This window comes from Canis lupus, chromosome 26, assembly GCF_011100685.1.
Source record: "Canis lupus familiaris isolate Mischka breed German Shepherd chromosome 26, alternate assembly UU_Cfam_GSD_1.0, whole genome shotgun sequence".
In the NCBI taxonomy this organism is placed as follows: Eukaryota; Metazoa; Chordata; class Mammalia; order Carnivora; family Canidae; genus Canis; species Canis lupus.
This window is the reverse complement of record NC_049247.1, coordinates 38631667-38645423: the sequence shown is the minus strand read 5'-3', so window position 1 is coordinate 38645423 and position 13757 is coordinate 38631667. Positions and strand designations below refer to the sequence as shown.

At 48.6% G+C, this 13757-nt stretch overlaps 1 protein-coding gene and 1 long non-coding RNA gene across 8 annotated transcripts in view; both read left to right on the top strand.

Moving 5' to 3' along the window:
* Positions 1-9796, top strand: part of LOC119866256 — a 59363-nt gene extending 49567 nt beyond the window's left edge. Inside the window, exons 3-4 of the long non-coding RNA XR_005379570.1 lie at positions 8263-8422; positions 8812-9796. This is a non-coding gene — a long non-coding RNA (uncharacterized LOC119866256). The remainder of the gene's footprint in view (positions 1-8262; positions 8423-8811) is intronic.
* Positions 1-13757, top strand: part of RNLS (renalase, FAD dependent amine oxidase) — a 277680-nt gene that overhangs the window by 60448 nt on the left and 203475 nt on the right. The window lies entirely within an intron of this gene.

Sequence of the window (13757 nt, the reverse complement as noted above, 5' to 3'; positions counted from 1 at the left end):
GCCTGGCACTTCAGTAGATGTTCAGGAGGTATCACTGTGCATACACTTCAAATCCTCCCCTTTCAACCACAAAGATGTTTATAGTTTAGGGGAGGATAGGGATAGAACATTTGCTAGGTTTGGACAAGAACAGAACTTGAAGCCTGAATATGCATCAGATTCAACTGTGGAGCTTTTTAAAAATAGAAATGCCGGGGAGGATCCCAGACCTTCTGAATCAGGATCTCTGGCGAGGGGGACCCAGATACTTCTAAAATGTTCCTCAGATGATTCCGATGAGCAGCCAAACTCATGAGCCATTGATTGGAGGCTGGAGAAAGTGCTGGTTTTCTGCTTTATAAAAACAAACAAACGCCAAGGGATTATCTTTTCTCTCCTTGAGGCTGCACCATGGTCAGATGGAGAGAGTGTGGGGCTGGGGTCTAGTCCTGGACCGAACTCTGCTACGGGAGAAGGTCCCCTCATCTCTTTTCCCCCAGTTTTTCAGCAGCTTGAGGGAGCCCCTGCTCCTTGCTGTCCTGAGCTGGATGCAGGGAGAGAAACGAAGCCCCTCCACCTGCAGGAGCTGCCCCGTGGCGGGCAATGGCCATCACCTCTTCTCGTGCGTCCTCAGCCCCTCTCCCCAGGCAAACAGTCACTCTTCAAAACAAGTGCTCTAGCTCCCCGCGTCCACAGCCTGATGTGGGGGAGACGGGCCGCCCGCCAATTACACCAATATTCACCCAATTACAATTTGGTCAGTGTCACTAATGTGAACTACATGCTACAAGGGGCTCTAATGAGATGTTCGGGCCTAATCCACGCGGGATGTTAGCCTTCTGCTTCCGCTACAGTTTTTTCTTCATTTTGAATGTATTGAACTAGTTTTTTCTCTAGTGTTAATGCAGGAGAGCTGATTGTAGGGAATAGAAATCCCTTATCCACGAGTATAAATGAATAAACACTGTGTTTTGCCCTTGGTTATATTTACATATGTATGTTACTCTCTGTTGTGGATAAAAACGGACACGCTGAATGCCAAGCTTTGTGAAAACCCTTTTTAATGTATTTTAATAAAGAATCTAGATTTTAAATGGTGTTTAAGCTGCTGGGTTAAAGTCAAGAAGACTGGTTCTCATTATGGTCTAACTTGGCCACAGTGACAATGAAGAAAAAAGCCCAGAGTCGGTTTTATTTGGCAACACTAGAAAGAGAAATCTCTCCTACCATGTTTTTAAAAACAACTTTCAATTAAGTTTCATTTGGGATTAGGGTCTGTCTTAGTTACATACTTCAGAAAATTGAGATTTATAACAGAACGGCCCTGGTGTCCCAACACCATCAGGGAGAACTGCAATCTGGTCATTGTTTCCCATTGTGTAAAATTCAGTATTCCTTTTCAAATGGCATGAGAATTGCCTCTCAGAATCTTCCGGCATTGGCGATCAGGCCTTGTTAGGTGGGAAAATCCTTATTCAGTCTTTCACTTTTCGTAAGGAACTCAGGCATTCAGACATCTGCGTCCCTAACAAATCTAGAAGACACCTCTTCGCTGAACGGTGTGGATGCCCATGCTGGAAGATTCCTTGTAGATCAGTAAAAAAAAAAGAAAAAAAAATTAGAAGAAGAAATGAATGGCTTGTGAAAAATCGCTTCTTAAATTTGTCAACTGGTATCATGTACGTATGCATGAAACAAAAGGCCATTTCACTCAGTTTATATTGTATGCGTGTAAGATAAACATCCAAGTGAACCTCTGAGACAACATCATAAAAATTAGCACATTTGAGGCATTTAGATTCTCATAGCATTGCTAAAACATTGAACCTTTTTAGATAGTTCTCAACCAAATATTATTATCCCCATTTTATAGCTAGCATTACAGACATCCAAGGGCGATGTCGAATTTTGTTAATAAGTGGTGCATCAAATATGTGCGTGGTTAGAAAAAAAAGAGAACGTTGACACATTTATCCTTTCCTTATTATGTAAAGTCTGTTTGTAATAAAAAGGAGTTTTGTACATAGGGCAATAGATTTATGCACAATGAATTCATAATGATTTCCCAGATGTTCATATTTAACTAGCAACCATTATGAAAGGAGTAAGGCTTTCAAAGGTCATCTTCCTGATTAACAGCTTTCACCGTCCCTGGCTGGGTGATTTTATCGCGTCTGTCAGGGAGATTAACCATGTAGCCTCCGGATCGTGGCACCGTAGCAGAGAACGACGTGCGATTCCCGGGCGTCCATCGCATCTGGAAGGGAAAACCAGCCGTTGCTTGATCTCCGTCATGATTTACGTGGTGCCGTCCGTGTAGTGACTCGCCCCAAATACGAAGGGAAATGAACAGTTTGTCAAAGTTGGCGTATAGTTTTAATACAGAATTACGGCCACCATCACGGGTGAAGCGCACGGCCACAAGAGCACTCTCAAGGACTGCACGTCCCATGATTAATTCTTCTTTTTGCACAATGCCTTTGAGTGTGGCAGGGCCTCAGATTCCGTTCTCTAAGGAAAGCATCTCTTTGAAACAAACCAACCCAGTAGGAAAGAGGGAACTACTAAATCTGAAAAATACCATTCCACTTTACAGCCGGAGTAAAAATTATAGTGATTTTTCAACGGTCCCAACAATGCAGGGTTGCTGCGAACGCGTGCACCTCCTTCAGCTTGAGTGGCTTATTATAATCAGACTAAATTCTCACACCATGTAAATCCATTATAGTTTATGACTTAAATCCGTGAGAATTATAATTGAGAGAGCCTTACCCAATCAAAATCAAATTTAATTATATGTTCGCATTATAATCTAGAGAACAGAGGTTTTAGTTTAAAATCAGCCTCGTCTCTTTGTTCTAAATGGAAAATAAAGAACCGCTGTTTTTTCCCCCTCAGTTGTGATATAGTCGCCAAGACGTATGAGTCTTCCCTGTGCCTCGAATGGTCTATGCTGTGACAGGCCCCAGAGCCTCCGGGGTGCCCTTGAGGGCTGTGCCTGAGTGTGCTCGGGGCCATTGTGATACTAGGTCACACACGGTGATACACGCAGGCCGTGGGACGGGAACAACAGACATGCACTCTCTCGCCGTCCGGGAGGCCCCTAGTTGCAGGTCAGAGAGTCGGGGGGTGCTCCCGAGGCCTCTCCCGGACTGGCCCACAGCCGTCGTCTTGCCGTGTCCTCACGCGCTCGCCTCCCTAGTTCTCTTCTTACAAGGACATCAGTCAGGTTGGGTTAGGGCCTCCTTCTACCTTGATCACCCTTTAAAGACCCCATCTCCAAATACAGACACGCTCTGAGCTACTGGTCCTACACCCCCGCCCAGCCACCCGTCCCCAGGTCGCACATGCACATGCTCTTTCTCCCTAAAATAAACTCTAAAAAAAATCTTTAAAAGGTTTTAAAAAACTAAGAATTTGATAATAGAAGTGTAAAGGTAAATAGAAACAGACTTGCCTGAGTCGCTGATGGGGGTGTCGGTTGTTACTACCTCAGTAGAGGAAAAGTTGGCAAATCCCTGAAAATTATCAGCACATATTCCCAACAATTCGGTTTCTGCAGAATAGCCACACGCGTGTGAAGTAGTGTTTCTCCAAGTTTTCATGGAGGCACTAACTGTGATGATGAAAATTTACTACCTAATAATAAATGGCATGCATTAAATATTTTGAGGGAGGTGTAATGAAACGTGCAACATGTTTTGAAATTAATAAAAATATGAGAGGGATGGATAGAGGGATGAAGGGATCGTTAGGCATTTGATAAAGCCAAGTATATAATAAAATGTTATTTATAGAATCTAGCTGGTAAGCATATGAGTGTTTACTGTTAAATTCAACTTTTGTTTGTATTCGGGAACTTTTATAATAACGTATTTGAGAAAAAACATGACTAGCAATCTTAAAGTCTGTCCATGGGGGAATGGCTTATTTTACTGATAGTGCGTCTATATCATGGATCCCTACAGCTGCTTTATTTTTTCATTTTATTTTTAAAAAAATTTTATTTATTTATTCTTGAGAGACACAGGAGAGAGGTAGAGACACAGGCAGAGGGAGAAGCAGGCTCCATGCAGGGAGCCCGATGCGGGACTTGATCCCAGGACCCCGGGGTCAAGCTCTGGGCCTAAGGCAGATGCTCAACTTCCGAGCCTTCCAGGTGCCCCCCTACTGCTGTTTTTAAAAAAGAAGAAGATGAATGGTTGTGTACACACAGGGAACGCTCTCCAAGATACATTAGGAAGTGAGAGAAGAAAGACGTCAGTACCTGTGTTTGCCACGCTTCCCTTCGTGTAGAGTATCTCCAGCAAAAAGTTGGAAAAGAAACACAGCCTCTGGTAGGGGAGCTTCCTCTGGGGATGGAGTGAAGGGAGATCTGTTATTTGGTATATTTTTGAGTTTTGAATCATGTGCGTTTACTATCTATTCAAAAGCAAAGTTTAAAAACATAACAGCTAGTTATCGGCCCAGACACTTTTGACGGCTTACTTTACGTAATTGTCACCACCGTCCTGTGGGGTATGGATATCATTGTCGCCATTTGCAGATGAGAAAAGGAGTTTCTGAGAAGCTCAGTGATTTTTCAGGGTCACACAACTAGCACACGAGCAGGGCAGGGGGGAGCGAGGTTTGTCTGATTCCCGCACCCTTGCCCTCGGCATCTGCCTAGCAGTGATAGATAAGAGCACTGCATGCCGAGCCCAGGGGACAGCCGGAGCTGAGGGCACTGCAGCGGGAAGGGGAGCATTTGCGGGGGACCCGAGAGCCTGCACAATGCATGTGGCTAGTGCGAGGGAGTGGAGGGGACACCACTGGCCAGGTTGTAAAGGACCCTGAGACCCATGTCAGGAAGTGTGTACCCGATCTTACAGGGTCCTGCATCATGTTTGAGATTCCTTACATGTGATCACGAGCTGAAGGGTAGGGAAGAGGAAAACCTGACAAGTTTGGGCATCTGGCTTCATGGGGGTTTTGGTTGCCTTTGTTTTCTGAGCGTCAGTCAAGGGATAGAATGGGAACGTTTGTGCACTTAGCACTTTTTATTGTAAATGGTCTTGCCTACACTGTATCTGCCGTACAAAGAAGAGCCTACGTAAGTAGCAATAAAAATCCCCAAATACAACTTCCACAATTTACTGCAGCAAGAATTATGGCCAAAGGGAATTTGTTCCTGACGTAAAAGGGTGCAAACACTTTGTTCTCTAAATCCCACTCTCCTGTAAAAAAGAAAACAAGAATTTAAAAAAGTAATAATAATAGCTAATAAAATAGTTGGCAGTATGTAGGGATGAAATTCTAGGTGCCAGAATTTCCCTAACTTCTCTGTTACAATATTATGACTATAATTATATAATTAGTATAAATATGCTATTTAATATTCAATCATAGAACTAAATATTATAATATTTAATTATAATTTAATATTTAATATATAATTATAATATAATGAAGTAATACAAATGTGACTGATGCTTATGATAAATAATCTTTAGTAGCAACATTTCCCTTGTATTTTGTGCCACGTTCACATGTGGTGTGATAGTCCCGTGAACTCACTTAAGTACGACTGATTGGCATTCAAGGAGGACTTTGCTTTATTACTCATAAAAGTAAAAAATTGGAAATAATGTAAACATCCACAATAGCAATTTGATTAAATAAATCATTGTGCATTTATAGTAAAAGATATTACATAGGCATTAAAAATATAGTTTCAGGAGTACCTGGCTGATTCAGTTTGTGAAGCACGCAAGTCTTGATCTTGAAGTCATGAGTTTGAGCCCCGTGTTGGGTGTGGAGGCTACTGAAAAAAATATGATTTCAAAGAGTGTTTAATGGCCAATGGAAACAATAGGACAGAAAATGATATGTATAACGTGACATCAGTGATGAGGTTGGATCATAATCCAGTGATCAGTCATCAGCCTTCCTCCCACTTAACACCCCCCACCCCCGGTACTTGAGCGTTGATAACTCACTCCGTCCATCCTCAAAATGCTGGCTTCACTGGCCTCTTCCATCTTTCCTGCCTCTCTCTGCATTGAGCTATCAGTCCCTCTCCTCTCCTCTCCCCCGGCCTGGTCTGGGTGTGGCAGTGACCAGGGTGCAGTCCCGCGGGCCCATCTCTACCCTCCCCATCTGGCTTTGAGGCCCTGCATCCCAAGTGTGCATCTTCAGCCTGGGTCTCTCCCCAGATGCCACCTGCTTGTCTAGAGAGCAACTCAAACACAGCTGGTCCAAGGAAAACTCCTGTTTCTCCCTTTATCATCCCGTCCCTCCCAGTTTGCTCATCTCTGAAAAGGACAGTTCTGTGGGACTCAGTTGCTCAAGCCCAGAATCACAGCGTTATCCTTGACCCTTTTTTGTCACCCTCACATATTGGTCACTGAGAACATGAGAGAGCTGCTGTAGTCACCTGCGGCCAGTACGTCCCTGAGAAAGGAGGGCCTGAGTGTCTCTGTGAGCCTGCGACAGGCCAGGGGCCCACCACCAGCTGGCCCAGGTGACAGGCCAGGGCATACCACCAGCTGGCCCAGGTGATAGGCTAGGGGCCCACCACCAGCTGGCCCAGGTGACAGGCCAGGGGCACACCACCAGCTGGCCTGGGTGACAGGCCAGGGCATACCACCAGCTGGCTCAGGTGATAGGCCAGGGGCCTAACACCAGCTGGCCCAGGTGACAGGCCAGGACATACCACCAGCTGGCCCAGGTGATAGGCCAGGGGCCCACCACCAACTGGCCCAGGTGACAGGCCAGGGGCGCACCACCAGCTGGCCCAGGTGACAGGCCAGGGGCATACAACCAGCTGGCCCAGGGCCCCACCACCAGCTGGCCCAGGTGACAGACCAGGACCCCACCACCAGCTGGCCCAGGTGACAGGCCAGGGCTCCACCACCAGCTGGCCCAGGTGACAGGCCAGGGGCGCACCACCAGCTGGCCCAGGTGACAGACCAGGGCCCCACCACCACCTGGCCCAGGTGACAGACCAGGGCCCCACCACCAGCTGGCCCAGGTGACAGGCCAGGGGTGCACCACCAGCTGGCCCAGGTGACAGGCCAGGGCATACCACCAGCTGGCCTGGGTGACTGGGACAGGGACGACACAATGTCCCACTGAGGCCACAGTTTAGAACAGACAGATTTTTCCCTCACCCTGATCCATATCTCCATGTTTCCCATTGTTTCCATCCAAAGACTCAGCATATTTTTAGAAGATGTTATTTATTTATTTTAGAGGTGGGGGAGGGGGTGTCCCATGCGAGCCGAGGGAGAGGGGTAGGGGGAGAGAGAGGGACAAGCAGCTCCCCTCCTGAGCACTGAATATCATGACCTTGAGGTCACGACCTGAGCCAAAACCAGGAGTCAAATGCTTAACGAGCTCAGCCCCCCCCCGGGCGCCCCTAAAAACCTGTGTTTTAATCTATAAGGTGGTGTAATAACTGTATATGCTTCCTGTGGTCTTTGACGTGGGTTAAGGTTTTAGGTGTTTGTGAGGTGCTAGTTAACATAGTGCTTGGCTCAGGGCGCCTGGCGGCTCAGTTGGTTAAGCGTCCGACTCTTGGTTTCCGCTCAGGTCATGATCTCGGGGCTGAGGGATCAAGCCCCGCACCAGGCCCCACACTCTGTGGAGAGTCGGCTTGAAGAGTCCCTCCCCCGCCTCTCCCCCCACTCACTCTCTCAGTCTCTCTAAAATAAACAGATATTTCAAAACTATAGTGCTGGACCCATAGTAAGCCCTTAATAAACATCACCTTGCTTACCTGTTACTTATTTTCGTCTCTAGTAACGTAGCTATGTCCTCTTTATTAACAGAGGTAGGGTCACCAGCTGTTAACTACAGGGTGAGGCGTTTTAGGGCCAGGAGATGTCTGGCAAAAGCCTGATTCTGAAGCTGCTTGTGGTGTGTGAGTCGGTGGAAATTTTAATTGACACTGTTCAGTAATCCCTTGCTAGTTCGAATAATTGAAAAAAAAAAAGTTTTAAAAGCCTTCTTTTATCTTTATCTGTGCTGTTTTTCTCACGAGTTTGTATCAGGGTGGTTAGAATGGTCTGCCCAAATGTTTCTGTCTTGGTTTTTTGCATGGAGCCCTCTGCAGTGTTAGACTAGCAGTTGTGTGGTGTCCCGTGTGCGCTCAAGTCGTGCGCACGCCATGCTCTCCCGATGGAAAAAAATACAGTCCTGCATCTGAGGCTCTGACATAAATTTGACATACTTTCACGAAATGTGAAATGGTGGGGACTTCCAATCCTAAATTATTCTCTAAATGTTCATTTATATTAAAAGCCTCGGCAGGCACATGTACTCCAAACGTTAATATCCTGGGAGATTACGCGCGATGGCCATTTGGACACAGCTAGAGAGGAGACGATGAAAAATTTATCAGCGTCGGAACGGGGCTGGATAAGCCATCTTGGCAGACACAGACCTGAATTGTTCCAGGCAGGTGAGTATCACTCCTCCTGCTTTGAAAGATGCTCAAGGAAGAAAGATCGTGCGGCCCGCTGGTATCGTCCCGTGGTGTGGGTCAGCCGTGAGGGGCTCCCTCCCCGCGGCCGTGGCCGCGCTCGCCTCCCTCCTTTCTAACCTCGTGCTCTTGGTAGGGAACAGCTCACCTAGACGGTCGCTTCTTGCATTTACTTACTTTTTAACGATTTTCTTTATTTAATTACGAGGTGCGCCTGCATGAGCTGGGGAGGGGCGGCGGGAGAGGGAGAGAGGGAATCTCAGGCAGAGCGCGATGCGGGGCTCCATCCCGGACCCTGAGACCGTGAGCTGAGCCGAAGGTGGACGGACAGCCAGCCGACTGACCCCCCAGGCGCCCGTTTCTTTAAGTTTCTGCAGGGCTTTCCCCAGGATACACAAGGTCTCGGATGGGCTAGACTTTGGGGAAGCAGTGGAGGGGATCGCGGGGACCAGCCTTCCCCAAAAGACAGAGCTCCGCCGACCGCTGCCCCGGTCAGCTTCGCACGACCGTCCCTGCGGCCGACTCACAAGCTCATGACGGGGAAATGCCAGCAAAGCCCACGAGGACCGTGTCTAACGGTGACGCTAAATAACGGCAGAAGCCGCAGCCCCGGCTGCATGGACTGAGCACTTCCTGCAGGCCAGACTCTCGCAGATGCTCCGCACACCTGGCCTCCGGGACGCATCCCAGGCTGCCGGTGCGCTGGGCCGTCCGCAGTGGCCCCATGTCACGGGGGGGAGGTAAAGGCACGGGAAAGGGTCGTGGGATTCCCATTAGGTCCGCAGCTCGCAGGAGGTGGGCCTGCTCCAGCCCGGGCTGCGTGACCGCGGGGGCGCCTGCGTCACTCAGGGCCCCTCCGTTTCAAGCTACCCCCCACCCCCCGAGTCTAACGGAGACAGCTGGCAGCTGGAGACACCGGAAGAAGAGGGTTGCTAATAAAAGGCTTCAAAAGGGCGCTGACTTACAGTATAGAGACCATTCGAGATTAAAATCCAGATTTTCAAAGAGGGGTGATTCATTTTGCAGCTGCAACCTATCCACGGGCCGATTAACTCCTCTCACTACCGGCTGTTTGCCCTATTGTAAGGTTGCAGACATATCCAGTTAATCCCACAGTTACCAGTTGTAGAGACGTTAGATTTACATATAATCACAGCTCAACATCATGCCCGTGGACGTAATAAATGGTTACGTCCTTTCATCGGTGGGTTTAGCTTCCTGGTGGCCAGTAATTTTGAAATCGCGATGTGCGCTGCCCTGGAATCTAATATTCATTATGATCTTTTGAAGTTTACGTTGGAAAGTACTTCAAACCCTATCGGTACATCAAATTATAATGCGTTGCTTCTCTCTCTCTTTTTTTTTTTTTTTAAACCTGATAGTGGTGATCCTTTGTGAATTTTGCTCTTTACGATTCTTTCATCAGTGCAGATGTTAGCAGCCCACGTGGGACGGCTAGAAAATGCCTCCTCGTAAAAGCTGTGGAAGAAAGTCACTCATAAATCACCGTGCACTTTGAATACGGGGAGGGCGTCCTGCGTGGGTTGCCGAGCGTCCCCACCACAGGGGATCACGAAGGAGGGCTTCGGTGCGGCCGCGAGCAGGGCGCCTCCCTCGCTGGTTTGCTTGCAGCTGATGGGACCCCTTCTTGGAAGGATGTCGTTCCGGACCTGCGGGTTTTGTGTTTTTCAATAGCTTTTTAGAACTACCAGGAAAAGGGGGACCCCTGGGCGGCTCAGCGGTGGAGCATCTGCCTTGGGCCCGGGTGTGACCCCGGGGTCCTGGGATCGAGTCCCACGTCGGGCTCCCTGCATGGAGCCTGCTTCTCCCTCTGCCTGGGTCTCTGCCTCTCTCTCTGTGCCTCTCATGAATGAATAAATAAAATCTTTAAAAAATAAAATAAAACTACCAGGAAAAATATCCCAAGGAAAATTCTTACTCTCGTTGTGCACGGGGTGGGGGTGCTGGGAGGCCCCCAGACTATGCGTTTTACTTCATTGCACTCGGTATTTCGCCTGGCGCTGCCTGGGCTGGACGGGTGCCCGACAGCAAAGCCCGCAAGAGCCCTGTCCTGGCCTGGCCGCGGCAAGGGCTTTCGGGGCAGCAGCCCGACTGCTGAGGCTGCAGGGGCGGTGGCGCGGTCTTGGGGCGACGCTGGACCTTGCAGCCCGCGGCCGTGCTGCTCTGCGTCCCGCTCCCTGCGGAGCACAGGGGGGCGTTGGAAGCACAGGACGTCTTCGTGGCCTCCGAGCGGGCGCGGGTGGCCGGGGGGCCCGGGGCACGCGGGGGGCACTGCCCGGCGCGCTCAGCTCCGCCGCTTTGACTGAAGCTTCTCGTGGCTTCCGGACGCTTCGGTCCCTCACTTTGCAGAAATGCGTTGGCAGAATTGCTCGCTGTGTTGGCTTCTCTGCTTCTGGTTTTTTAGAATCCCTCCCCTTTCTGTTGGTTCCTAGACCTGTTTTGGGTATGATTTTGGTTCGAGTTCTTAGGAAAATCTTCAGAATTGCAGAAAAGCTGAACAACAATAGCTCAACGACTTTTATATGAATTAACTGTTAGCGTTATTTCAGAGTGAGTTTTTGTTTTTTCTACATACAGATAAAAATACAGGGATTTTAATTTATCTGTTTATTTTTTTTTTGTTTTTATTTTTCCCAAATCATTTGAAACTAAATTGATAAGTTGCAGACAGCTGGACAGTTTTTTTTTTGTTTGTTTGTTTTTTTAATTCAGGATTCAGTTAAAATTCACACATTGCGTTTGGTTGTTCTCTCTCTTCATCTTTAATGTAAAGCTGCCTTCCACGAGCCCTCCCAGGCTCTACTTTTTGTTTTTGGATCTTGGCTTTCTTGAAGAGTTCAGGCCAATAGAAAACCTGCTGGTCTGAATTTGTCTAATTTTCTTCTCATTAGATGCAGGTGACGTAAGGGGTTCTCAAATTGTAGAGTGCTGTAGCATCATCCGGAGGCTTTTTTTTTTTTTTTTAAGATTTTATTTATTTATTCGTGAGAGACGCAGAGAGAGGCAGAGACGCAGGACTGGACCCCAGGACCCCGGGGTCACCGCCTGAGCCCGGGCAGACGCTCAGCCCGACCACGTAGGTGCCCGACCGGGGCTGCGCCAGGGCTCCGGTCCCCAGGCCGCGTGGGGCTCCATCCCCGCCCGGCCCGCGAGGTCTCGGGGACGCTGGTGCTGGGGACCGGGGGCGACGTCAGGGATGCGGCCCGCGGGGGGCAGCCTGCCCGCCGCCCAAGAGGAGCTTGGCCACTTGCTGGATGCGCCCACTGCTCAGTCCTCCAGGGTCTAGGGCCACTTCCTCGGGGTCACTAACCGCCGTCCGCGGGCCGGTGCCTGTAACTCGGGCGGGAAGACGGCACGGGTCTCCGGTCTCTAAGGAAGAGGCCTCCTTGCTCCTGCCCCGTGGGCACCGCAGACCCCGCGCTCGGCCTCCGACTGCGGTCTCGCCCTCCTCCCCGCGCACCCGTGTCCACGCGCACGCTCCCCACTGTCTCTGCCCTCTCGTCCCTCCCCCTCTTCTCTTCTCCTCCTACCTGCCCAGCTTCTGACTTTCACTTTGGATCAACATTTTTTTTTTTTTTTAAAGAAGTTAAGTTTTTTTTTTTTTTTTAATATTTTTTTATTTATTTATGATAGTCATCAGAGAGAGAGAGAGAGGCAGAGACACAGGCAGAGGGAGAAGCAGGCTCCACGCACCGGGAGCCCGACGTGGGATTCGATCCCGGGTCTCCAGGATCGTGCCCCGGGCCAAAGGCAGGCGCTAAACCGCTGCGCCACCCAGGGATCCCAACATTTTTTTTTTTTAATTTGACACATCATCATGTATTACTTATTGTTATTATTTTGGAGTCTTAAAAGTTTGCAGATTTGCCCGGTAACAGCCCCTCCGGGGTCCTTAGGAAACGATGCCCTTACGACCAGGCCTTGCCTTGTTTGCTGGCAGAAGGCGCTCAGACTTGCACCTGCCGCTTCTCTGGGAGCCCCGGCCCCCTCGGGAGGCGCGGCCACTCCGGGCGCGGGGGTCCTGATGCTGCTGGAGACCGGGCCGTCTCTGTGGAAGCGGGGGGTCATGCTGAGGCCGGCAGCTTGAACGGAGCCTCGGGCCCTCTCTCACCTGCCCGGGTCCCCGCTGGTACCCATGTTCATTCGCCGTGAAAACTGATGCTCTGAAAATAGTTTTTTTTACTTCCCCCATTTAAGAATACACACACGCCCTTGCTCATGTGCTCCGGTACCTACAGCATAGGTCCAGAATTGCAACAGCGATGCTTTGACCACCAGTCACGGAACTACTAAGAAAATGAGATTTCCGTGTCCTTTTTTGCTGTTAGAATTTACTGCAGTGTCTGGTACTTAGTGCAATAAATAGTCTGAGTTCCATGCGCTAATATTTCTTAAATTATCTTTTATTTGTGTTTGTATTATCAGTTGCGTATACGGTCTATTGTAGCTGTTTCTGTTTTTATCCTGCTTTAGAGTTTTTCCAACTATTTTGACTTGATCTTACGTTTTGAATATGTAATATATTGACATGGCCCAAGTCAAAATTATTATATAAAAATTGAAATTTTAAGCCCATTTTTATTTCTTAGTCTCTGGGTTTTAAGCCCATTTTTATTTCTTAGTCTCTGGGTTTATTTTTTCGTTTCTTTTGACAAAAATAAGTGTGTGTACATTTCCCCTTCTTTCTTATACAAAAGAATATCATATATCTTCTTTGGCATCTTTTTTTTTTTGGCCATATAATCTAGGAACTGCTCTAATACCAGTGTTTAAGGATTTTCCTCATTCTTTCTCAAAAATACATATACCCCATTGTGCACTGTAGATAGTTCGGTGTCTTATAGACGCGCATCTAGCTCCTTTCCAAAATTTCGTCGTGGTGAGGAATGCAGCTCTCTGCTGGCCCCATTCAAGTCTATCGAGAGGTTGCAGTCAAGCCATGGGCCAGTTATCTTATGGCTCAAGTGAGGCTGGAGAAGCCACTTTTCCCACGTAGTTGCTGGCAGGCCTTTGTTTCTTTCCACGTGGGCCCATCCATAGGCTGCCTGCGTAGCTCAAGACATGACAGTTGGCTTCCTCCTCCTCCCCGGGCCGCGTTCTGACACGATCGCTGTCTCCCTCCAGTATGCGTGATGACACGAAGCACACGCACCCAGCCATGCACCCACCCAAGGCAGAAACCACTGTCATTTTATAATGGAATACTGGAAGTGTCATTGATCATATCTTCTGTATTTTATTAAACTAGAAGTCAGTTGTGGACCCAGCCCATACTCAAGAGAAGGGGAATTAG